General features: G+C 48.9%; 1 protein-coding gene across 3 annotated transcripts in view; it reads right to left on the bottom strand.

The window, feature by feature from the left end:
- PPARD (peroxisome proliferator activated receptor delta) overlaps positions 1 to 23,245 on the bottom strand; it is an 80,248-nt gene that overhangs the window by 14,561 nt on the left and 42,442 nt on the right. The gene's annotated exons all lie outside the window — the stretch shown is intronic.

Here is a 23,245-nt window from a genome sequence, read left to right as displayed (position 1 = left end):
TAGCCCATGGGCTCTGCTCCTTGCACCCGAGTCACTTCCCCTCCTGCCCTTTGTCTGCTTGGTTCCTGAGGCAGGTCTGTGGGGTTCCGAGCAGTCTCCACAAACCAGACAGGGTGACACACCCCTGCACCACCTTTCCCTGCCTCCTCGGCCCCATCCTGCTCTTGGCGCCACATCAGAATGACTTCAGGGTCTTCTTCCAACTCTGGTCCTCCTGGAGGTCCTGATATGCATTATACTTCCTAACCCCCGCCCTGTCCCCTCCAGCACTCAGGCTCTCCTACGCCGCAATTCCTGAAGGGAGTAGGTCCTATCCTTCCTGTGTTTGGGTGTGGGGGGACAAAAAGACCGGAGCCCCTGCGGTGCTAGGCTCACAGCTGGCAGCAGATCCGCAACTGGACGCTCAGCAGCACAGCCATCAGGTAAGGGGAGATGTGCTCTGTCCAGGAATCTTTCCGAGGTAGGGTTACTGGGTGGTGACTCCTGTGTGGAGGAGGCAGTTCCAACCCTTGGCAAGTGACATATTGCCCACAGATGCCACCATCAGTGGTGGTAAGACCATGAGGTGTTGTGGGGCAGTCGTCCTGGCAGGGAACAGTAGGGAGACACCTTGAGAGTGGGGTGGATTTTGACCAGAGATGGCACGGAACTTGTCTTGGGGACAGAGCATGAGAAAAGACTCAGAGGCAGCACAGCAGGGAGTGGTGAGGAGTCCCGGTGGCCAGGGAGTGAGCACTGTGGGAGCGAGGATTTGGAGGGACGGCCGGGAAGGTGGGCTGTGTCCAGGCACGCATGCATGACTGACTCTATCCTGAGGCAGTGCAGGCTGTGGGAGGATCGAAAGCAGAAAAGACCTACTTTAGGGCGCCTGGGTGGCTCAGTTGGTTAAGCGACTGCCTTCGGCTCCGGTCATGATCCTGGAGTCCCAGGATCGAGTCCCGCATCGGGTTCCCTGCTCAGCAGGGAGTCTGCTTCTCCCTCTGACCTTCCCCCATCTCATGCTCTCTCTCTATCTCATTCTCTCTCAAATAAATAAATAAAATCTTTAAAAAAAATAATTAAAAAAAAAAAAGAAAGAAAAGACCTGCTTTAGGGAAATCCAAGCAGCTGTGGGCCTTCTGGATGTGCCACAGGCAGCTCAAACTCAACCTATCCAAACAGAACCCACCATCTGCCCCCAAACCCGCCCCTCCTCTGGTAATCCCTACTTTGGTGACCCACATGTCCATCTACCCGCTTATCAAAGCCAGAAGGCAGGGGTCAACGGAGACTCTTCCCTCTCCCCCACTGTTCTACACTTGCAAACTTGGCTGGACACTGCAACCACTGGGGAGTTTTTCAAAATATGGATGTCTGGGCCTGTCCCCAGAGATTCTCATCTGATGGTTGTGGGGAGCTGCTTGGGCACTGGAATCTTTATTTTTAATTCTCCTGGTGATTGTCATGTGCAGCCGAGCTTGAGAACCACTGTTCCACAGCAAGGCCACTTCCAGCGGACAGTAAATCCTCCCTCTCTCATCATTCCTCTCCAGCAGGCTTTCATTTTCCCTTGTTTGGACTGACGACAACCTCTTCAAGTTTGTCAACAAAAGGCAGTTTGGAAATTCAGCCCTCGAGTCTAAGAGCTGGGAGTTGGGAATCTGGAGCTGTGGGGAGCATCCTCATTGATTTGACAGTCACGGAAGGGATTCAGTTCACCAAAGGAGAAAGCAACGTGTCAAGGGAGGTCAGGGGAATAGGCACCAGAGCAGTGGCCAGACGCAGGAGAGATGTGGGACAACCAGACAACTCAGAGTCATGGGAAGGGCTGTTTCACGAGGGAGCGCTCAACCGTCTCAAATGCTGCGGGGTTGAAGGGTGATAAACTGACACATGACCCCTGGATTCAGTGACCACCAGGTCATCAGTGACCCTGTGAGGCAAGTTTCAGTCACGTGGTTAAGATGGAAACTGGGGCTCTGAAGAATAAGTGGTAGGACAGGAGGCAGGACAGCAAACGGAGACTAGGTTTTTGGTAAATACGTCAAGGAAATAAATGTACTGCCTCGAGAAAGTGGCAAAGCCAGGAAGAAGTTTTTGGACTACAGGAGACTCAAGTAAGCCGTGGGTAGAGGAGAGGTCTGCAGAGAAAGACCGTCTGAAGATTCCAGGGGGAGGCTGGGGCAGAATGACTGATGAGAGGGGACTAATTCAAGGGCACAGGAGGATTGCAAAGAAGTATCGTGGCAATTGGGGAGGGGGTGATTAAAGCTCATCCAGGATGGCCTCACTCTTTTAGTTAATAAAGTAGGCGGGAAAGTTGTCCACTGAGAGTAAAAGATGGGACTTGAAGAAAGCAAAGAGGCTGGGTGGATGCACTTTGGTAAACATGACAGGGAATTAGCTGGAGAGCAATAAAAAGAACTGTAGCAAAGCCACAGTAATTAAAACAGTGTCGTACTGGCACAAGAATAGACAACCAGTGAAAGAATACAGAGTCCATAAATAGATGCAAACACACATGGAACTTCAACATGTTACAAAGACAGTACTTCACATCAAAGAGAACAAATGGATTCTCCAATAAACAGTAATGGGACAACGGAGTAGCCATCTGGAAAAATTAAGATGGATCCCTACCTCAAACTTTATATCAAGATGAGGTCCAACTAAATAAAAAAAATGTTTTTTTAAGTTAAAACAAAAATATATGCATTATTGCGCACCTGGCTGGCTCAGTCCATGGAGCACGCAACTCGATCTCAGGGTCATAGGTTCAAGCCCCATGTTGGGCATAGAGACTACTTAAAAAAATTATATATATATGTGTGTGTACATATATATACACATATATATAAACTTTCTACATGGTAGAAAAAAATCATAAAAAAAACAGATAATAAACTGGGAAAAAATATTTGCAACTCTCATCAAAGGACTAATTTCTCTAAAACATTTCCTATAAGTAAGTAGAAGCAGGGCACCTGGGTGGCTCAGTCGTTAAGTGTCTGCCTTCGGCTCAGATCCTGATCCCAGGGTCCTGGGATCGAGCCCTGCATTAGGCAACCTGCTCAGCAGGAAGCCTGCTTCTCTCTCTCCCACTCCCTCTGCTTGTGCTCCCTCTCTCGCTCTCTCTGTCAAATAAATAAAATATTAACAAAAAAAATACAAATTAAAACAATTCTCAAATACACTTTCTACGATCAGATTAAAACAAATGCTAACACGTTGCTAAACATGTGGGAAAACACAATCTCACACATCCCTGGTGGAGAGGTAAGCTGACATGACCTCTGAAGAGGGTACTTTGCCTACATTTCTCTAAATTATAGGTGCGTATATCCTATGACCCAGAAATTCCACTTCTTTGTGGAAATCTCTGTGACATTTCTGTAACCTTCCAGTTTTTTCAAAACAGAGTTTTTTTTTTAAAAAGCTAAAAAATTCTGGCTTTCTGGTTTCTCTTGAAAATTGGGCAGACCTGGCCACTGGATGCCTGCATGGCCCCGACACCACCCTGGGAGCTGAGCAGTGGCCTCCTCTTTATGTGGACAGGTGCTCGCCACTGGCACCCATGGTCTCGGCTACTTCCTGCGGTCACTCCCTAGGCTGCTTCACTCATGTGTACTGCATGAGCTGTCCCCTCCTGTGGGAACCCGAGTCTAGTTAGCATAAATCAGTTCCTCAAGGATCAATGACTGATCATCAAACTAGACGCGGAGCAAGGCCAGGGAGGGGCTCCCGCCACGTGGCTCCGATTACAAGTGGCAGCCTTCTCCTTGTTTACCTAATGCCATTCCCCCTTCTTCCTTACTGACGCCCGGTTTCTTTGGATCAGGCACGTGCTTAGCTAAACGCTCCATTTCCCAAGCTCCCCTGCGGCTACTGTGTTCACGTGACACAATGCTGACCAATACGTAAACAGAAATCTACTGGGAGGGCCTTCTGAAAATAGGTTTTCTCCCTGATCAAAAGAGACAAACGTTTACCTTCCCCCCTTCCTGCCTGGACTAGGAATAAGGGCCCGGACGCGGAGCAGCAGAAGACAGGTTGAGAGGGCAGGGCGGGAGGAGAGAAGGGGTCTCGGGCCGCTGCTGAACCAGCCGTGGAGCGCCTGTCTCCAGACTCCTTGCTGCGGGAGACAACGAAACGCCTGCTTTATGAGGCCCTGTTTGCCAGACTTCAGCTGCCGGCAGCTGAACACAATCCTAACTGAAACAACACGATATCGGACACTTAGCTGAAGAGGAGAATGGGATCGTGGGAGGGGGTTGACACCAACGCTGGGAAAAGGACCTTGGCGATCACCGGGGGCAGTTTGTGGACATTGTGGCATAGAGTAAACTCTCCAAAAACATCAGTTATTCTCTGAATAACAAGGACCAGAGACACCCGTTCATCATGCTCCAGGACTGAAACGTCTGGGGCAGGTGAGGGGTGAGAAAGCCTCAACCAGGCCTGTGCCTGGGGGGGGTCTACAGGAGGCTTCTGAGGAGCAGCAGCCAGAGTCTGGGCAGCGTGCTGACAGAAGGCTCAGACAACGTGACTTCGACGGAGCTGCAAGCACAGCGGTGGCAATGACCACAGGGTAAGTAGTGTGAGGCTGAGAACAAACTGCTTCTGGATCTGCGGAGCTTGGCTGTCAGTGGACACAGGGAAATGCACACCAGACTGTGGTGACAAGAGCCGGGGAGAGAGGGACATGAAGATTTGGGGTCCCCCTTAGCAGCTGGAAACAGAGGAGGGAAAACTACAACCCTGTCTTGTATAGATAACTTGACAAAATATTTTCTCGCTCATTCCCTCATACCCTCCGATCCTCTGGGTGACTCTGGGGAGACTGGACAGAGTTCACAGTCAGTCCTGAGTCCTGGAAGGAGGGGTGGGAGGTGACTGAGCCCCCGCTACACGTCACGTCTGGTGCATGAAAAACAGGCTCTGCTCACTCCTCCCGAGCTCCCACAGGTGAGCCCTGTGAGCTGCCCTGCGGAGGTGAGGGAAGTGACAAAAAGCTCAGGCCTGCGGAGCCTGACAGAGTGTCTCTTGAAGAACAACGCGAAGGATAAAGCAGAAGACCACAGGGTTTCAGACACAACGGGGTCTGAGCCTGGCCAGGCTTCCGAGGAGCCGCGTGCACTGGGCCACCTTACGCACCTCTGACGCCTTGAGCCTCAGCTGCTGCTTCCATATACCTACTGGTAGAAGATTCTTTCACATGACCAGAGGAACTGTTACCAGCTTCCGGGGGTGCAAGTGGATGCCTCTTGAAACAGATGCGGTTCTGGGCTCTGGCTAGAGTTTTGGATTTGGGGCCAGGGTCCCTGGATTCCAGGCAGATGTTCGTCCCCTGACTGGAGTTGTCTCTTCTGGCTGGGACCAGCAGAAGGGGGAGGGGAGGAGCAGTCTGGTTGTTCTAAAACCCACACACATCCCTTGGGCTGTTTCATGTTTAGATGTAACCGCTGTGCTGCAGCCCATCCCTGCATTTTGCCAGAAACCATCCATTTTCACACAGCCCCGGCTGTTCCATTTACAGCTGAGGTCTGCCCATCTCCCGGCAGCCACGGCCGCCCCACCTCCACCCGGTGGCTCTTCTGCGCTTGCCAGGTCAGGAGCCACTTTGATCCTGGGGGCCCTCCCTCCACCCCACTGGGCCCAGGCCCGCAGGCTGGCCCTATCCCTGCAATGGACCTTATTTCCCTTCCTTTCTTCAGCCCCAGCACTTAAAGTAGCACACCCTGGCACCAGGTCTAACTTTGGTGTGGCTGAGAAGCCCAGGTTTTTGCTACTGCGACCCCCATTACTGTGCCAGAGCCAGAAACCCCGATTGTGTCCCAGCTTCACCCCACTTACGAGGTTGGTGCTGTCAGCAGAGAGGACAAGGGTCCTGCAGCCAGAACGAAGAGGTGCTGTTCTGTTGCCCTTGGACAAAAAATGGAGTCTCTAGCAAAGGAATTTCTTATAAAACAAATGCCTGACTACCCTGATTCTGGCATGCACACGTGTGTGTTGTTTGCATACATGCTCACACAAGCCTGTAGGGCAAGCAAACCCAGTGCTCCCATTCCAGTACCCCTTTTTTATTTATTTATTTATTTGAGAGAGAGAGAGAGCACGTGTGTAAGCAGGGGGAGGGGCAGAGGAAGAGGGAGAGAATCTCAAGCAGACTCCATGCTGAGCATGGAGCCAGACGCAGGGCTAGATCCCACGACTCCGAGATCATGACCTGAGCCAAAATCGAGAGTCGGACGCCTAACTGACTGAGCCACCCCTCCAATACCCACTCTCTTGCCCCAAGAAGAATGTCTGGCCTTCTGAGGGAAGGTGGGGGGAGGCGCATGCTCCATCCATTTGCCATTGGGCAGGTCTAGTTCATGGGCAGAGGTAGGAGCTTGGCCCAAGTGACCCAGAGCTGTACAGAGGCCTGGTCTGGGGCCGGAGCAACCAAGCCACCTGGGGCCCTAATCCATCCCCCAAGGTCTGGACATCCTCAGGAGTGGAGCACCCCTGCCACCCACCGGCAGGCTGCATGCTCCGACTGGGCTCAGGCAGTGTGCTGGAGCCCCACTCAGCTCTCAGAGCTGGGGTGCAGCCTGACAGCCTTCTCCCTGCACCAGAGCCTAAGCTGGGTCACAGCTCTAAGCCTCCAGCTCCCCACCTCCATCACAGTGGTACCAGCTTCCATTCTCCCAGGGCTTACCATATACCAGGCTCTGTGTGCACAGACATGTAATCCTCACAACAACCCTAAGAGTCAGGTACTGTTACTACATCCATTTAACTGATGAGGAACTTGCGCACAGAGAGGGAAAGTAACTGGCTCAAGGTCACACAGTAACCGGAACAGCAGGATTGGAGTCCAGGCAGGTTGGTTCAGGTGTTAATCACTGCACTGCGTGCCTTGCGTGTGGTGCTGGGTACGACTGTTATGTCCAGAAGACGGTATGTGCCTGCCCTGTTGGATCTAGTAGCTGCTCTTAGCCTCGGTCTGGAGCCATCACTGTTGAATTCTTTGTCTAGCTGCCAATCCCCAACTGTTTTTCTGTCAAGAATACCCTGGGTCAAAGTCCTTCTGGATACTCCCTGCCAGAAAATGACTGCTGTGTGCTAAAGACAGCCATAGGCTCTGGTCCCTGGCTCCTTCTCCAGCCCCATCCCACTCGCCCTGAGCGGCAGCACCACTCTCCGACTCTACAGGCTCGTACTGGCCTCAGCCTGGCATGCTGCCCCCTTCACCTCTCTCCTTCAAGAGTGGGCTCTCCTGCACCTCCTCCCTGTGGAAGCTCTCGCTGACCGGCCCCATTCTGTTCCTTCCTAAGGCAAACCTGAGCCGGGGCCCTCCAGATCTGCGATCACTGCAGCAAACTGCACTGTCAAGCAGCTGGTCTGGCCTCACCAGGCTGTTATCAGTTTCCCAGACAATGCCCTCTATCTTGCTGAGGTAGGTCCCCAGCACCTGGCACAGTGCCTGGCATCCAGTGAGTGCTCAGCACACACTTGCTGGACAAATACACAGACATTAACCTTAGGCACAGTGTTTTTTCAGTCTTAGCATTGCCACTGTATCGGTTTTCGTGTATTATCACCCCTGAGAAGCAATACTCCATAGAAGCTAATTCCAGGCGCTTCTGTGTCAGGCTGGATTCAGACCTTGGCTCTGCCCCACCCTCTCCGTGACTTGGGGAGGAGACTAACTTCAGAGTTCCTCAGCCCGACATCTGGGACGCTACTCCCTAGCGTGAGCAGAAGTCAGGAGGTTTAAATAACCACACAGCCAGGGCTGAGTAGTGCTGAGTATCCGGTAAATGCCCAACAAATAGGGACGGCGGCTGCTGCCGTGATCATCACTGTTGGCTCATCTTCAGGGATCACAGGGAGCAAGTGACATTCCAGGTCTAAAAATGGGCTAGCCTACTGGAATTCCAGGGACCTAAACTGACCCAGAATTTCCCAATTCCCTGCCTTACAATCAACTGTGTAGAAGAGAACCGACAGGGAGCTCCCTACTCTGGGCACGTGCTTCTCCTTCAGACAGCTGGACCCAAACCTTCCTCCACTTCTCGTGCTCCCCTGCCCCAGTGCAGATGACCCAGTTGTTGCCCTTTCCCCCCTCACCCACTGCAGGGGGATGAGGGTCAGCAGTCTCCAAATCAAGGGCAGAGGTTGCCCCATATTTCTGGCGAGCGCTTTCAGGATCAGCAGTGAGAGAGGCCATGGGAGAGTGGGCCTGCTTGGCTCTGTCCCAAGCTTTCCCATCAATCATGAATCCGGGTACTGACCCAGTGCCCTGGTTTTCCAGGCCAGCAACTCCATGGGGCTCTTTGCTCCCCATTTGCCAATCCAGGTCACCCCACCCCTCTCAGTGCATAGGAGAGGTCTGTGTGGCCTTCTTGCTGGCAGGCCACCTGAAACCAACCCCCCAGAAGTAGCGTGGGGGCTGGTTTTATTCAGAGAGATCTGGAACCAGAGAAAACACAGGCAGGAGGCCACCCTTGCCCCTCACATTTTGTAACTTTTCCAGTTCCACCAAGAGTCAGCCCCTAAGCCCTGCGGAGTGGAGCTGAGCTAAAATAAAAGGAAAAGCTGCCTCAGGGAGCTACTCAGAGTGTGGCAGGGAAGAGATGTGAGTGCGAAAAAGAGGGCTCTTCACTCAGGATCCGCGGGACCTGAGTATGCTGGGGGGCCCGGACCCCCAGCCATCACCTCTCCCACTATAAGGGTTAAGGCGCTGAGCACTGCCGTGGCTGCCTTGGGCTGAAGCCACTGAAGACTAAGGAGATACCAAAAATCTCCAGTTTTGGGGCGCCTGGGTGGCTCAGTCAGTTAAGCATCTGCCTTCGGCTCAGGTCATGATCCTGGGGTCCTGGGACCGAGCCCCATGTCGGGCTCCCTGCTCAGCAGGGAAGTCTGCTTCTCCCTCTTCCTCCCCCACCCCCGATCGTGCTCTGTCTCTTGTTCACTCTCTCTCTCAAATAAATAAAATCTTAAAAAAAAACAACCTTCCAGTTTTTACAGACAACACAATCTCAGTGATGTCAAAACATGTACATAAGGCAATAGAAACAAAACTGGAAAGACATGGCCCAAACTGAATGGTATTTTTCTCTGAAGGGTCCAGTTATGTGCTTCTTTTCTTTTTTTTTTTTTTTTTTTTAAAGATTTTATCTATTTATTTGACAGAGAGAGACACAGTGAGAGAGGGAACACAAGCAGGGGGAGTGGGAGAGGGAGAAGCAGGTTTCCCGCCGAGCAGGGAGCCCGATGTGGGGCATATGCTTCTTATTTTCTTATATTTTTCTGTGTTCTCCAGGTTCTTCACCATGAGCATAGGTTACTTTAATGATGAGAGGGGAGGGGGGGAGACATTTAAAGAAATGTGGTGGACAAAGAAAACAGAATCATATGCTGAGATACTGCTGTGGTAAAAGAAAGGCCTGCCCAGAAGAGACCCAGATCTCTCCTCCTGGAAGCCTGAGGGAGGAAGGAGGACCCACTGCTGCTCAGAGAAGGCTCCTAAGGTAAGGGTGGTTGTGCCAATGGGCAGAGGGTCACACCGGGGGACCTTTCCAGAACACTTCTCGTCTGAGGGCCTCAGGTGCTATGGCTCCTAATGCTGTCAATGCCCTCCATTCTTCTTCTGGGCCCTGCCAGCTGCTTTCATTCACTCACTCAACAAATATTTGTTAAGTACCTACTATCATGTGCCGGGCTACATGAGGCAAGCAAGCAACACAAATATGGAACTAGGAACCACGACCAGGGCTCCGAAGGACAAAGGCCAAGCACAGTGGGGGCACACTCAGAGCGTGCTACCCTAGCGTGGGTGATCAGGGGAGGCCTCTGACTGAGAGGCAGGCCTGCAGGGTTCTGGGCCATGGGGAAGAGAGATGTGAAAAGGCCCCACGGAGAGAAGAAGATGGCATGGCCCCTTTGAGAGCACAGGAAGGCTGGTCTAGCTGGGGCTGGAGATCACTTCGGGCTTCAGAGGGCAAGCTGAGGATGTGGGTGTTTATCCAAAGAGCAGGAGAGTGCTTAGTAGGAGGGTTGTGAAGAGGATGGGCAGCATCAGAGCTGCATATGAACTTCTCGGGCTGCTGTGGAGGACGGGTTGCAGATGATTTCAGCCGGGCTCTGAGAAGCCAGGGTTACAGCAAACCTAGCTGGGCACCGATGGGAAGGAGAAGGCCGCCTCCCAGAGCCCTGGAAGGCTGGGCATGGGACGCAGCCGCCTAGTCATTCCTGGGAAGATCTGCGCGACAGAGCGGAGGGGTGAGGCCCTTGCACGGTGCTGTGTGCTTCTCCAGCTGCCCCATCTGTGCCTTCTCAGTAAAACATCAGTGCAGGGTTAGATGACCTGCAAGGCCCCTTCCTGCTCGGACTTCCTTGGCTCCAGCCTCCTAGCACTGTCCTGGTCTTACTGATTCCCAGCTGTGACATACACACGGATCTGGGGAGCAGACGTGGCACTTGGCACTGCTTGGCGGGAGGCTGACTGCCGCAAGTGGCCATGTTCCTGGGCCCGACAACTCCATGCAAGCCCCCCAAACTCCCGACACACAGCTCTCATGGCCAGCACACCAAACTGGGCCAGTGGCCCCGCTCTGGGAGCTACATGGTGACAGGGCACAGACCAGATGCCACTACACATACCCTTTTCTTCTTAAACAACAAAGACCAGGACACCAGCCAGCCCTTTAAAGTTCACGAAGCGCCTTCGGGTACACAATCCCATTTAATCAACCCGGTGGGAGGGCGGCAGACAGACTAATGTGTGTTGAGCACTAGAATGGGTTATTTCACTTTAAAACCATGATGACCCTCCCAGGGAAGCTCTAACTCCTGCTGGCCACATGAACAAACTGGGTGAGGGAACAGAGGCTGGTGGCAAGGGAGGGAGAGCGCACTGAGGGGGTGGCCAGGTCTAGCGAGAGGGAACAAAACTCTGCCCAGCCCAGGAGAAATGGGACTCACAGTTGGAAGGGGGAGGCAGAAACGGGGGTCAGCAGGGCTGAGTGACTTCTGAACCTCTCCAAAGGGAGGGGAGACAGGAAAGAACCCTATAGCTAAGCCAGGATTGGCCAGTCCTGTCCAGGAGAAACTGTGGCTCCCAAGTTCAAGCTTCACCTTTAACAGTGTTCATGTCCTTTGACCTTGTAATTCCCCTCATAGGAAAATGCACTGCGCTGTTCAGGGCAGTGTTATTTATAATAATGAAATCGTTTTTTATAATAATGAGAAATATTTATAATGAAAACAAACAGAAATGACTCTATGCCCAATATAGGAATGGTTACATAAATTAGGCACCCCCTGAAAAATGGAGTACTATACAGCCATGGAACTCATGTTTCCATACAGTATTTAATAACTTATTTTTAAGTGAAAAGTAATAAAATACAAAATTACATAGACAGCATGATTCCCATAAAAATGACAAGAGAAAGAATGGAAGGAAGTTCCCTCGTATGCATAGGGTGGTAAGTGATTTACCGTTTTTATGTTGCTGTACTTTTTGAACTTGATGTACCAAACATGTATTATCTTCATCTTACACTTAACCCATCAAAGTATGTGATACCATTGCTGGATCCTCCCTCCTTTACATCTTTTCTTACTTGGCTCCCAGGCTTCCTGGCTGCTCCTACGCAATCTCTTTTGCTGGTCCCAGTCAACTCCCAATCTGAAGGTCTCTTTCATTTTCCAGCTACACTCGCCCCCTGCATGATCTTAAACTGGCTCGTAGCTTTCAATATCTTCCATAAATATGCTTATGACTCCCACATTTATTTCTCCAGTTCCAGCTTCTCTGACATCTCCACATGGATGCCCAATGGTATCCGAATGGAGCCCTTGACCTTCCCCCAAGGTCTTTTCCATCTCAGTAAAGGGCATCTCCAGCCTTCTAGTTGGTCAGGCCAAAACGGTGGAGTCAGTGAATCCTGTGGGCTCTGCCTTTAACAAACACCCAGAACCGAATCACTTCTCACCACCTCCACTGCTATGATCCTGGTCCAAGCCAACATCCTCTCTTGCCTGGATTATTCCAACAGCCTCCCAACTAGCTTCTCTGCTTCTGGCTTTGCCCCCTACTCTCCACACAGCAGACTGATCCTTTTAAGTCAGATTCTGTCCTTCCTGTGACCAATCCCTCCAGGAGCTTCCTGCCCATCTCTACAGTGGCCTGTGAAGCCTTCCGGAACGGGGGCCCTGCCCTATGGCTCCCTTCCTGGCATAATATGCAGAGGCACATGGCCTGCCTGCCGGTGGTCTTTGCAGCTGTTCCCTCCAGCTGAAAATGTACTTCCTCAGGGCTCTGCTCCCATGTGACAGTCAACCTGATGTCGGGGAGGATCACTGGCAATGAAAAGATGTGACCAGCAATGGACCCATGAGCCAGACCCAGGTGACTGAAAGCTCCCCACCCCCTTCCCAGTCTTTGGAATGTGGTTCTGCTTGTCTTTCCCACTCTCCGGAGGCTGTTCCAAGGACACGGCCTTGAGATAGTGATGTGGTATTGAAAACACCAAGAGGTATACATGACTGACTCCAGTTAAGACCTCTTTGTAAGCTTTTAAGATTTGGTGGGTGGATGTGCAGCTCCATTTGTCTTGCTGCCACCCAAGATAAGCCTTGCATGTAAGCTCCCTTTCCTTATTCAAACTGCCACTTACTAACCTGGAGTGGCCTGCCTCTTTCTTCGGTCTCTGCCTGCCCTCTGCTCGAAGGGACGCCTGACCACCTAATTTAAAACCATCCCAGCCCACCCCCAGGTAATTCCATTTCCCTTCTGCTTCCATTTCTTCCATAGCTCTCACAACCATCTGGAATGGTGTGTGTGCATCCATGTATGTGTGTGTGTATGTGTGTGTGTGTGTGTGTGTATATATATACACACAAAAGTTATTTTTAGGGGCACCTGGGTGGCTCAGTCATTAGGCGTCTGCCTTCGGCTCAGGTCATGATCCTGGGGTCCTGGGATCGAGCCCTTCGTCGGGCTCCCTGCTCTGTGGGAGGCCTGCTTCTCCCTCTCCCACTCCCTCTGCTTGTGTTCCCTCTCTCCCTGTGTCTCTTTCTGTCAAATAAATAAATAAAATCTTAAAAAAAAAAAAGTTATTTTTAAAAACTCATTTGTTTACTGATTGTCTCTCCCCAAAAGAATATAAACCCCACAAGGCAGACATTTTCACCTGTTAGATTCACACTGATCTTCAAGGCTTACAGCCACGACTGGCAGATAGTCATTGCTCAATAAATATGTACTGAATGAATGAATAACTTTTTATAACTGAAAAAAAGATTTCCATTCATGGCCCAGCTTGAAATAGCCCCACAGAGATCTGTCCTCAGATTCTGTTTTCCAGGGGTATCCGAGCCTGCTCTCCAGACCATTCAAGAGAGGAGCTCATCAGGCTTACAATAAACTGGTAGAAATGCTCTGTAGGGAAGACAGGAGTCCAGAAACAGCTGGTTGAGGGTACCCAGGTATGGTCCAGGCCAGCTCGTTTGCTAATCTGTCAGGTGACCTTGCAAGGAGATGGTTCATCTTTCTTGGCTTAATTCACCTCCCCACCCGCCGGGAGGGAGTGTTGGGTGCATCTATGTCCCACCTCCCCTTTGATTCTAAAATCCTCTCACTGAGCAGACCCCACGGGTAGTAGTCAATGGAAAAAGGCCTAGGTCACTCACAGCCTTTAGCTCCTCTCAGGGTAGGGATGGGGAGGTGGTGACAAATCCTCAAGTGCCTTTGAAGTGTTTACACTCCAGTCAAGGAGAAAGAGAAGACCATACCTATAAAAACCTCAGGGAAAGCTGCACACAGACGGGGAAGGGGGTGGGGGGAATGGCTAAGAGGAAATGGCTTCTGCTGGAGGCCTCAGGGAAGGTTCAAGGCTAAGGAGAGCTGGGTTGTCCAGAAATGATCTCAGAAGTAAAATATGCTCATCAGAGAAAAATTTAAGAATTCAAAGAAGAAAATAAAATCAAGGAGTGGGGAGATTGCTTTTTAAATACAGACTGAGGGGTAGGGTGTTCTAGGTTGGGGAAATGCAGGGTCTCGGGCCCAGGACGGGGTAGATGGAGAGAGACACAAGCAGACAGGGTGGCAGGGACCAGAAAAGGCTGGGGAAGGAAGTCATAGCCAAACCGTAGCACAGAGAACCTCCTCTAACTCTCACATGGGGCCTACCCAACTTCTGCGTGAATCACACTGTACAAAGTGTTTCTATGTGCCGGGCATTACTGTAAGCTCCTTACATGTAGTGACTCACTGGGGCTTCACAAGTGAGAACTATGAAGCAGGTACTATTATCATTCTCATTTACCGATGACAAAACTGAGCAGGAAAGAGTGAAGTAATTTCCACGCCCAACTGAGCCAGGATCAGGATACAGAGCCATGAGCCAGTCTGCCTTCAGGGTGGGAGCTCTCAACCTCTCCACTGGACTGCTTCTTGCCTCCACTCCTGAGCCCCTCTAGTGCTAAAAAGGCTCCTGTATCCTGGCAAGTAGACCCATCTTCCAATGAACCTCCACTCCTGGTCCAGTCCTGCCTGATCTCTGGTCACCAAGTCCCTACCTGCACCTCCTCCCCCTCAAGCCGTCCTGTCCAGGTGAGACCTCTCAGTTACCACAGCAATTGTCACGGGACCCATTCTCGACCCTCCTCCTCCTTCGTTTATCATGCCTTCCTACTGTGTGGCTCCTAAAACCCCCAATGGTCAAGATGAAGCTAGAGCGTTGGAGTGGCAATACTTTAAACCTATCTTTCCTCCTAAGTCAGTAAGGGGCCAAAGTGTCATGAGATGCTTTCCTCTAGGTGCTGTTTATTTATTTTTTTTTAATTTATTTTTTTTTTTAAAGATATTTTATTTATTTATTTGAGAGAGCACATGAGAGTGGGGAGGGTCAGAGGGAGAAGCAGACTCCCTGCCGAGCAGGAAGCCCGATGCAGGACTCGATCCTGGGACTCCAGGATCATGACCTGAGCCGAAGGCAGTCGCTTAACCAACTGAGCCACCCAGGCGCCCCTAGGTGCTGTTTATTAACCTTTGGATAAGGCAATTCGACAAATTACAGTGACTGCCTGGGCCCTGCTGAAATCCAGACCCCCAGCATGACTCTTCTCTGTCTGGAGGTGAGAAGAGAGTGGATACAGTGGGGAGAGCGTTAATGCTGGGCTATATGGCAAGAATATTCCCAGCTCGGTCTTTAATATGCTGTGTACCTCTGGGCGACCTTCTAACCTGTCTGTGCCTCAGTTTTCCCATCTGTAAGATGGGATTAGTATCCACACGCCTTCCCCAATGGAAGAAGCAAGGCTCTGGTGAGATATTCAAAGTGAAAACCATTTGTATTATACAATCTATACACCAAACTATCAATGGTGGTGATCTCTCAGGGGTAATATTTGTTTCTTCTCTTATGGCTTATGTGATTTTTCTAAATTTTCTATAATGAACATGTGCTGTGTTTAGTAAGCAAAAAGAAAAAAAAAGTTTTAAAAGCATGATACAAACAGGAGACATCATTATTTTAGAGAAGCAAGATGAAGCAGAAGAAGCTGAAGAAGTCAATCTCATGCTGTGACCTTCTGGCACATTCCTGCCACGGAGCTCTCTGCAGAACCCCCAGAGCAGCAGGTGGCCCACACGTAGGGCCATGGCAGGATGGCCCTGATACGCCGCTGGGAGGGGATGGCGAGGAGTCACGTTGCACATCTGCCTCACACCCATTTCGTTTAAGACAATGATACAGAGCCGACACACGTTTGCCCAGTAACACTGGGCAACTGCAAAGAGAGAACAGTCTGGAATGGGAGAGAGGAAGGAGGTGTGTGATGGTGGGAAGATTAATAGTTTTTATGAGTGTATAGTTGTAATTGTTTTTAAAACAGGCATCAATGTCTTTTGCAAGGAAGCTGAGGAGAAGAGCCAGGAGTCTCCTTCAAAAACTTCTTGCTTTCTCCCTAACGAAAGCTCTGGATCTCACTTGAGTGAAACCAGCTTGGGAACTAAGGGTGAATGTGGACACCGGAGAAAGCAAAGCCTGCCTGGTGCTGGATCTCAAAAGACATTTTCAGAATTTGCTTTCTGTTCTCCCTTTCCTTTTCTTTCTTTTTAACATTATTTGAGAGAGAGAGAGGGAGAGAAGGAGGGAGAGGGAGAGGAGGGGCAGAGGAAGGGAATCCCAAGTAGACCCTCCCTTCCCCCCAAGCGTGGAGCCCAACATGGGGCTTGATCTCATGATCCGGAGATCAAGATCTGAACCAAAACCAAGAGTCAGATGCTTAACGGACTGAGCCACCTAGGTGCCCTCCCCCCTTCCCCCGCCCCGCCGCTTTCCTTTTCAAGTACACACCTATGTGGTTGCTGTCTAAGGTCCCAGATAAGGGCCTAGTTAACAAATATTTGAAAAGCATGAAGTCCCCCAAAGAGGAAAGGGAGAACCAGAGGTGAAGGAATGAAAGGACAAATCAAAAAGAGTATTCAAATCTCAGGAACACCAGAACATACTTTTCAACATCAAAGCACCTTAGAGAGTCAGAAAACTGGCCCACGCCCTCACCTTCCAATTTGCATATCGTTTTGACAGCAGCTTCTGGATTTTACGCCTGTATGACAGACAGCCTTCAGAGTTCTCAGTGGGAAAGCTGGTCAAAAATCTGCCATCTCACTTCTCAGGACTCAGAGCCAGGACGAGGATGTGCAGGACAAGATGGGGAAATACCAGGCATGGAGCGACTTAGGGATGACACTTGGGGAATTCATTCAGAGAGCGGAAGGCCTCACATGTTGGGTCATGTCAGGCTCCAGATACAGATTTCTGCCCTATCCGGCAGGAGGAAGAAGGGGCTCCCTTGAAAGAATCAAGTAAAGCACTGCCACTGTTCCCCGAGTGTTACCACCAGTGATGATGGGGAGTCTTGTCTGTTCCTCTGGGGTTCTCTCCAGGAGGACCCTCTGTCCCTGCCTACCTGGGGGTCTCTCCAAGATGCAGTGCCCAGGGAGGCCATCAACCGGGATAGAAGAACTCCCCAGAATTCCCCTCTGGGCCCACAAGGCACAGCTTGCTCCTGGTCAGGCCACTCTGGCCCTGCCCTGAATTTGGCCACTTCCCCGGAGGCCTGTGAAGACGAACAATTCAGGGAGAAGCAGCAGGAACTTGGGAAGGCTGACTCTCCCGGACTCTCAGCTCCACAGCAACAGGACAACTGGCCCTGACAAACCAAATCCTGACTGAGCCAGAGCCACTGTTTTCCTCACAACAACTGCTCCCAGGAAGGGCATGAGGAACAGACATTACTCACCAAGTGCTCAGGTGCTACTTGCTTTGACGAGAGCTGCTAACTGGGAAGTTGTCGGTCTGGTGGGCTGGTGGGCCGCCAGAGCAGCCCTAGAGTACTCCAGAGTCACTGCCACAGCCTTCCTTTCTGCTTGCCTCCTTGAGAACCTCCACCCAAATCCTAGGGCGTCCAGAGCACACAGGCAGTGTCTCCCCACCCACAGTGACCTGCTTGGCAAGGTTCTGCACACCTTTCCCCCATTAATACTTCCTGTCTCCCTCCCTCCCCCCAGGAACCCAGGCAGGCTGAGGCAGTACCCCCTCCATCCATCTAGACTGTCCTTGGAATTCACGGGCCAGTTTGGGGATCCTGGGCACTGATCCTAACAAAAGCCAAGGCCAGGTCCGGGAAACCTGCACTTACCTGTTTGGGGAGGCGGGGGCTGGAACGGGGCCAGCAGCTCACCTTTGTAACATCCACACAAAAGCATTTATTCCAAAGGTGGCTGAGGAGAGTCCAAGAGCCCGCCTACCAGCTTACCTGAGGTGCCTGGGCCTTCCTACAGAACAGCCTGCCACGTGCCAGGGAGGAACCTGCACACGAGAACCACCTCTCTCTGACCTCTCACCTCGGACCCTGCAAGGGCTGGTGTTCTGCTGGATTCTGAGCAGTAGTACTTAGAGCTCGCTGCCACCATGACAATGACGGGGCGCCTCCGAGGAGGCAGACTGACGTTAAGGACAAGGGCAGGGCTTTGGCTCCAAAAGAACAGCCTGTGAATCCTAGCTCTGCCACTCACTAGCTGAGTGGCCTTGGGCAAATTGCTTCACCTCTCTGAGTATCTATTTCCTTTTATGTACAACTATTCAGCCCAGAGAGATGATGTAACTTGTCTACAGCTTTGGGGAGAGATGGTTGTAGAGCTTGGTCCCCCATCCCAGTTTCCTGGCTTCCAGGGCCTTTTTGACAACACCAAGATGCTTCTCAAGAGCAGGTGCAATTGACAGAGAAACAAGTCAGTGGAAAGTTCCTTCCAAAGTTCTCTGCCTTAAAACAAAAGTAGCCTTCCCAGACACCAGTTTAACCAGGTGATTAAAGTTAGCATCACCTTTACTGGGGCCAACTGGGACCATCATGTTGCCTGACGTGGAGCATCAGGAAGCACTCAATACCTATCTGGGTTCTCACCAAAAAAACGATAACCAGAATCTACTCGCAAGGAAATGACCGAACAAATATGAAATGTGGACAATCAATGACACAGTGTCAAGCAAATGAACAGACTGTTAGCAACTGGTGAATCTTAGTGAAGGCAATAGATGTTCACCACACTATTCTTTCTACTTGCCTGTAGCTTGGACCTATTAAATGAAAAGCAGAGAGGAAAAAGGCACTTCTGCCTTCCGCTCACCCATGACTCTTAACAAAGACTCAGTTGTATCATGTTCTGTTATCTATCCAGTGTCTGGAATATAAAAATCCAAGCTTCTCTGCTTGTCATTCTTGAATGACACTTCTTGGCACAGCAGAGATCTCACAGAGTTTTCTAGGTTCATCTTCCATAAAACTCTACAACCTGAACCACCTTCGTCAGCCACAGCTGTTTACACACTGCTTCCAAACAGCCAGCCATTAGTTGGAAACCCATTTATTGAGCCAACAACTTTCATGGAGTACTCTCTAAGGTCATGCACCCACCTTGGGTAAGGCACAAAGCCAGGCCCCAGAAACATTGTAATAGACAAGACTCGGTGGCTGCCCTGTGGATCTTATCTGCTAGGGAACCCTACAGTAGTTGGCACAATAGTTGGCTTTTGTCAAGTCCTGCCTTTTGATCTCTCGCTCTCTCTTTTTTAAGTAGGTTCTACACCCAGCGTGGAGCCCAATGCGGGGCTTGAACTCACGACCCTGAGGATCAAGACCTGAGCCAAGATCAAGTCAGATGTTTAACCAACTGAGCCACCCAGGCACCCCCTGCCTTGTGATATCTCTTGACTATACTTCCATATAAGACTTCCTTCTCAACATTTCTTGGGAAATTTACCTGTTTTATTTAATCCCCAAACTTGAGAAATATCAATTGAAACATTGGGAAAAATAGGAAAAAGTATGATAATACTCTGGTGAGAATTAAAGCTTAACAATCAATCCAGAGATGTTACTGGTTCGAAGGAATCCACTGACTTCAAGTCACACAAAAGCAAGAACTAACATGCAGAGTTGAAGGTTAAGGCTGGCATCTCGGAACCAGGGCAGGAATGCGAAGGAGAGAAGTGGTCACAATCTAATCGAGTCTTGCTTGTAGCCACTGCCACGCTCTAAGTGTGTATTTATGGCTCTGTTTGCCATTAATGGTGAGCCATTCTTGTAACTATGTATTAATATATTTATATACACAGTATGTACAAATCCTACAAGTACTATTCTAACGAATAAGTTTGGAAGGAAAATAAGCCCCTAAATTGGCAATTCTGACACACAATTTTGTGTAGTGCTCTAAATTTTGTTAGGAGATCCATCTGTTAGGTTATTCAAATATACTCAATAATGTTCACTGGCATTTTCCAGCGTTTGACTATTTGATATGGAAGAAATACAGACAAAAGATGTGAATATTGTGGAATTCTAGGACACAAAATCAGAAATGGATCTAAAATCTGAATTAATAAAGCATTATTGATTAGTAAAAGCAGTAACTAAATCAAAATTGGGGCAAGCAAAGTATTTTCATCACTAAAATAGGAAATGAGCCTATATGAAGTAATATGTGCCTCAATGTCCGACTCGAAGATGCTTTTGGACACTTGCATAACACACAAATAAACAAACAAAAACCAATCTGATTTGGGATGCCTGGCTAGCTCAGTTGGTTAAGCGTCTGCCTTCGGCTCAGGTTATGATCTCAGGGTCCCGGGATCGAGCCCCACATTGGGCTCCCTGCTCAGCGGGGAGCCTGCTTCTCCCTCTCCCTCTCCCTCTGCTGCTCCCCTGCTTGTTTTCTCTCTCTGTCAAATAAATAAATAAAATCTTAAAAAAAAAAAAAAAGAAATGGGCAAAAGATTGAATAGATACTTCACTAAAGAAGATAAACAAATGACAAATAAGCACACAAAAAGATATTCAACATCCTTAATCATTAGGGGAAAAGCAAATTAAAACCACTACATACCTATTAGAACGGCCAAAATGAAACAAAAAGTGACAATACCACGTGCTGATAGGGTTATAGAGAAACTGGAACTCTCATACATTGCTGGCAAGGATTCAAAATGGCACAGTCACTTTGGAAAAGAGATTGGCAGTTAAACATATTCTTACCGTAGGTCTAGCAATCCACTCCTAGGTATTTACCTAAGTGATATGAAAATCTTTGTTCAAACCAGCATGTGAATGCTTTTTCAAAACTGTCAGGAACTGAAAACTTAAAGGCCCCTCAACTGAAGAATGGATAAACAAACTGTGGTCCATCCTTACCACAGACTACTACTATTCAACAATAAAAAGGAACAAATGCAGGCAATAACAACAGATGAATTTCAATACATTATGCTAAGTGAGAGATTAAAAAATGCTATGTACTTTATGACTCCATTCATATGACATCCTGCAGAAGGCAGAACTATAGGAAGGGACAGTAGAGCAGGGGTTAATGATATGGGGGGGTTTGACTATGAAGGAGTGGGTCAAGGGAATGTCACTGTTTTGAGGGGGTCAGGGCACAGTTCTTTATCTGGATCATGGTGGTGGTTTATGACTATAAATTGCCAAAATTTACAGAACTGTACACCAAAACGGATGAATTTTAGTGTCTGGAAATTTAAAAATAAAATTTTGTAATTAAGAATAACTTTTAAATATTAAATGTTTGTGGTATTATCTTTAAATCATTCAATGATTTCTTTTTTTTCTTTTAAAGATTTTATTTATTTATTTGACAGAGAGATAGAGAGAACAAGTAGGCAGAGAGGCAGGCAGAGGGAGAGGGAGAAGCGGGCTCCCCACCGAGCAGGGAGCCCCACGCGGGGCTCGATCCCAGGACTCCAGGATCATGACTTGAGCCGAAGGCAGCCGCTTAACCAACTGAGCCACCCAGGTGCCCCCATTCAATGATTTCTACTGGACATTCATTTTGTGTTAATGTTCTCATCCTTTAACATTTTCTATTATCAAGTATCCGTATCAGTTAGAGATCATTTTTACATGTTAATAAAATATATAATATAGTCTTGTCACAATACAGTGTTCCTAATAATAATAAACCATGCATTTAATATTATATCTTTTTTCATTTTTTTACAGAAAAACTTCTGAAACTTTTACCATAGAAAAACAATTCAGTTTACTATGGTCTCTCATTCTTATTTAAAAACTCATAAATCCAAGAAACAACAAGTGTTTCTGCCCTACAATCCAGTAATCATACTACTGGGTATTTGCCCAAAGAATACAAAAACAGTAATTCAAAAGGATACGTGCACCCCTATGTTTATAGCAGCGTTATTTACAATAGCCAAATTATGGAAGCAGCCCAAGTGTCCATCGACTGATGAATGGATAAGGAAGATGTAGTATATATACAATGGAATATTATTCAGCCATAAAAAAGAATGAAATCTTGCCATTTGCAACATGGATGGAGCTAGAGAATATAAGGCTAAATGAAATAAGTCAGAGAAAGACAAATACCATATAATCTCACTCATATGTGGAATTTAAGAAACTGTAAAACAAACAAACAAATGAAAAAAGAGAGAAAGACAAACCATGAAACAGACTCTTAACTACAGAGAACAAACTGGTGTTTAGCAAGGGGGAGGTGGGTGGGTGGGGGGGGTTGGTTGAAACAGGTGAAGGGGATTAAAGAGTGCACTTGTCAGGATGAGCACTGAGTGATGCACAGTATTGTTGAATCATTATATTGTACACCTGAAACTAATACAACACTGTATGTTAACTATACTGGAATTAAAATAAAAAACTCAATAAAAATTCAAAAAATAATACAAATAATAACTTATAAACAAAGGTTATGAAAAATACAGAATAACTTGTGATTTGGGCAATTCCCGGGAAATTCGATTCCTTGTTCCCAAATCCTGAAAAGTTAGGAGCTGTCGGGAATTTGGAAGCACCAGAGCCTTGACACTTTCCCAGGCAGCCTTTGCTATGACCCCCATGGTAACCTTCTACCCACCTCTAGCCGGAGCCCTTCTATTAAAAAAATTGTTTACGGGATTTGGGAACTATGTGCACCAGCAACTGACCTAGACTCACTCCTAAAGGGGGAGATGCCAAAAGGAGTAAGTCAGAGACTGCCCTTGAAGACAGCTAGCACACAGAGAGCTGTGTGATGGAGGTCACATGGGCGGTGGACACTTTGGAGGAAGAAATATTTCCAACTTAAGAGAAGCAGGGATCGTTTTGGAGTAGTTGTTAGGGCCCTTCTTCCAATGGGCCAGAAGGTTGGCAAAGGCACTCCGAGGGAAGGCCAAGGTGGGCCAGGCAAGGCAGCTGAAAACATCAAGCATGTTTGGGAATGGAGAGCTTCTTTTGGCTGGGAGTCCACCTCTCTGATGGACAGATAAGGGGCCCAATATGGCCGGCCTTGACTTCTTACTTCCTAAGTGGGTCTTAATTCTGAGGCAAGGGGGAAGGCAGAACCAGAGAAGTGTTTTGGTTCCAATGCCTGTAAGACCAGAGAGAGGCCGAGAGACTCTCACTAGGGGGTTTCTGAAACAATACAGCTGAGAGAGGATGAGGGTCCGAAATCTCATCTCTCATCCCTTCCAAACGCTACACTGTGTTCACCTGGAACTTTCCAGCACATCAGGCTCTCTGCTCTGGGCCCCCGCACAGGCTGTTCCTTCCATCGGCGACACCTCACCCCTTTCTTAACCTAACACCTCCTCATCCTTCAAATCTCAGCAAATAGAACACTTCCTCAGATAAGCCTCCTGCAATGTGCTCCTAAAGTCCCTGTATTTCT

The sequence above is a fragment of the Leptonychotes weddellii genome, chromosome 8 (genome assembly GCF_054177405.1).
Source record: "Leptonychotes weddellii isolate Sample4059 chromosome 8, ASM5417740v2, whole genome shotgun sequence".
NCBI lineage: Eukaryota > Metazoa > Chordata > Mammalia > Carnivora > Phocidae > Leptonychotes > Leptonychotes weddellii.
Note: the sequence above shows the minus strand (reverse complement) of the source record. Positions and strands in the feature narration are given on the sequence as shown.